Consider the following 3,963-nt stretch of genomic DNA (forward strand, 5'->3'; position numbering starts at 1 on the left):
TCTGCAGAATTCCAAGGTAGATAAGGGCTTATCTTAAATAGATTTGAGTTTTTGGTTGTGGTTTTGTTTTGGGGATGTTTGTTTGTTTTACTTTGTTTTGTTTTTGGCTCAAAGACATTTGTATAATGGACCAAATCTCAATACGATTCATAGGAGACCCGAAAAATTTTTGACAAGAATCTCTTGAGCACGCTGGCCATGGTGGTGCACACCTGTAATCCCAGCACTCGGGAGGCCGAGACAGGAGAATTGCTGTGTGTTCGAGACCAGCCTGGGCTACACAGTGAGTTCCAAGTCAGTCTCAAGTACATAGTGAGACCCTGTCTCAAAAAACAAACAAACAAACAAAAAAAAAAAACAAATAAAGAATCTCAGGAGCAGAAGCACTGTCAATTTGGACTGAATAGGACAGAAAAGAAAGCTCTAGGCTCGCAAACTTCTACAGGCAGGAAGAAAGCTGAGAAAAATCAATTAACTTCTAACATAAGGTGATTCAGATAGCAAAACCAGCAGCCTACGGGACCGAGCCAAGAACCATGAGAAATATTTCCACCCCTTACATCATAATGAAGTCACCTCCAAACATGTGTCCTGCTAGATTTCATCCTCAAAGAGCTGTGTTTGGGAACCATACCTAAGAAGCCTGTGTGCCCAATTTAGATGTAATTCTGGGGAGATGCAATTTTGGTTACCTCAGGAGGACGTTAAGATTGTTCACGCAAAGGAGAGACCTGACTGTCCCGGTGGCCTGGAGAGTTATTTCTCAGCCTCTATCCTGGCTTTCCTTCTCACAATGTCGCCTGGCTCCCCACTGCTCCACAAATGTGACTCTGAAAGTGCCACACAATGTAGACTGTGTGACCCAAGGCCTCTCACAGACCTCTTCCCTCCTGTGTCACACAATTGCTCCCCAGCACCCTGAAACCAAGGAAAATTTGCTCTCTGGCAACCTCAGATCCTAGGACCCAGAAGTCTCTCACATATCACTGGAGAAAGATGTCCCTGAGGACAAGAAGACATCACAACTCCACGCTGCACAGCTTGAGAACTTGACCCTTTGGACAGCACTCACTCTCTGGAGCCTCTTTTAACTTCTTCGCCTAAAGTCCATCTCAGTGGGTGACAGTTTGCCAGGTCTGCAGCGAATTCAAAAGTGCGAACCAGAGATGAATAGAAATGCTAAGCAAGCTGGCAGAAAAGAGGAAAGAAAGGAGAGGGGGTGACTGGCAGAGGGTGCCAGGCATAGTCCACCTCATGGCCACTCTGAAGTGTGCCCCTCAGACAAGCAGGGGAACTGAGGCTCAGACAGGAGGTGACTTGTTTGCCAAAATCCACACATTTTCAATAAGGCTTGAACAGGCATCAAGTAGACACAATGGGAACAGTAGCTCCTGGCATTGATTTGGCGGTGGTTGTATCCGTGGGCAAAGCAGGGAGGGAGAGGCCAGGAGGCAGGAAAGTGGAGAGGGGATCCCGAGAGCCCAGGGGACCAGAAGCCCCATCCCGGCCTCAGAGAGGGGCTTCCTCAGGACAGGCTGCCCTTACCGTTTCCCCAGGACCCCGCCTGGCCTCACCCCACAGCCTGGCCAGCAGACTGGTGTGCTCTCACCTTCCTGCCTCCTGACCCCGACCTGAACTTGCTCATCATGGCCCAGGCAGAAGAGCTCGGCAGCTGCAGGCCCCCTCAAGGGGTCCCCAGGGAGGTGAGACGCACCCCAGAGAGAGAAGAGGAGGTGTACTCCCAAAACGTTCTGTCCCTGCTGTCACCTGAGTCCTGGCTCCTCCTGGACCCCAGGTGTTCCTTCACCCCTGCCCCTGGGAACCCCAAGCCATGTCCTTGTTCCAACACTGTGTGCAGACACAGCAGGGGCTGGGCCGCCCCCGTGCTCTGTCTGGAGACGCTGGGTAAGATCACAAACCCCTAGGCAGTTTGAAAGTCTCAGTGAACCCCTTCCCAGAGGTGATTTAAATTACTTTGAAAAGTATTTTATTGTGGTGAAGCACATAACATAAAACTGACCCTCCCCCTTTCCCTTTGGATTCCACTCAGGCTATCAGCCTAGCGGTTGGTACCACTCCGCCGAGGTGGGTCTTCACGCTTTAGTCAGTCCGCTCAGCCACACCCAGAACTGCGCTAATCCAAGCGGTGGACTGAACCAGTTGTCACACTCGTGATCCAGTCACTCCCAAAAGCCCCAGCTAGAGCAAATGAGGCTTTGGGGATATTTTAGATATAAACCTTAACAGATATTAACTCCTTACCAGACATATGATCTGCAAACATATCCTCCCACTTCATGGGTTGCCTTTGCTCTTTGTTTTTTGTCTTGTTTTTCCGGTACCAGGGATCCACCTCAGGACCTTACACTTGCCAGCCAGGCGCAGTGCCACTGAGCTACATCCCTGGTCCCTTCTCTTTGTTGATAATGTCTTTTGGTACCCAAGTTCTTTTTTTTTTTTTTAATACAGTTCTTTTGTGTTTGGTTGAACTCAAGGCCTCATGCATTCTAAGCATATGCTGTATTGCTGAGCTACACCCCAGCCTCTATTTTGTTCTTCTTCTTTTTTTGTGTGGTTTTTGGAGACAGGGTCTCACTATGTAGTTGAGACTGACCTGGAACTCACTATGCAGCCCAGGCTGATCTCGAACTCACAGCGATCCTCCTGCCTCAGCCTTCCGAGTGCTTGAATTACAGGAGTGTGTCACCACGCCTGGCTTTGTTCTTTCATTTCTTATGCTTTTGGTGTCATGTCCAAGAAATCATGGCCAAATCCAGTGTCATGAAGATTTTTCCTACATATTCTTCTAAGACTTTCTTTCCTCTGAGCTACATCCCCAGCCCCAGTCATGATTTTATTTTTTATTTTTTATTTTGAGAAAGGATCTTGCTAAGTCACTAAATTGCCCCAGCTGGGCTCAAACTTATGATTCTCCTGCCTCAGCCTCCCAGAGTGCTGAGATTATAGGCCTACACCACCATGCCCAGTCCTTTGATCGATTTTCAGTTATTTTTTATAGAGAGTGTAACATAAGGATTCAACCGCATTTGTTGTTTGCCTGTGTACTTCCAGTTTCTTGGCAACATTTGTTAAATAAATAACTTTTTATAATTTACTTAAATATGGACAAACATAAGAGCTATGTTTGTAGTTCTTCGGAACTATAAACCAAAACAAATATACAAATTAAACACAAACAAAAAGTGACCAGTAAAATTCAACATCACTAAATTAACTTAAGGGATAATGTTATTTTGCTAACACTAAGTCACCCACTGCTCAGCAACAGCACAGCAGGCTCTGTCAGCTACCCCTCCACAGTGGGGTTTCCATGGGAACCATGCCCAGAAGCTCCTGCATTAGTTGGCCTCTGTGCTGTTCTCATTACCTGACATGCTTAATACTTCAGTGCCATCCAAACACAAACACGGGCAGCCAATAGTCCCTTGGCAGTGTGCGCCACATGTGGTCATCCAGGTGGGCCAGAATGGGGCGTCTAAAGTATTAGTGACATGAAACTCCCAAGTATAAGAACTTCAGGGCACACCTGTAATCCCAGCACTCTACAGAGGATCGCAAGTTCAAACCCAGCTCAGGCAACTCAGTGGCTTAGCAAAACCCTGTCTCAAAACAAAAAACTGTAAAAGAGTTGGGTGTAGTGGCACACGCCTGTAATCCCAGCACTCCGGAGGCTGAGGCAGGAGGATCGCTGTGAGTTTGAGACCAGCCTGGGCTGCATAGTGAGTTCCAGGTCAGTCTCACCTACACAGTGAGACCCTGTCTCAAAAAAACCAAAAACAAAAAAACCTGTAAAAGGGCTGATGAAACAGCTCAATGCAAAGGCCGGTGTTCAATGCCCAGTATTGCAAAAGAAAAATAAAAAGAAGAATTTCTGTAAAGAACTTGTGGACTGTGGTGACATGTCTGAGTGCCACGGGGGCCCAGGTGGGAGACCCTGGGTGA

The sequence above is a fragment of the Fukomys damarensis genome, unplaced genomic scaffold (assembly GCF_012274545.1).
Source record: "Fukomys damarensis isolate Sample0158 unplaced genomic scaffold, DMR_v1.0_HiC HiC_scaffold_27, whole genome shotgun sequence".
Taxonomy (NCBI): Eukaryota; Metazoa; Chordata; class Mammalia; order Rodentia; family Bathyergidae; genus Fukomys; species Fukomys damarensis.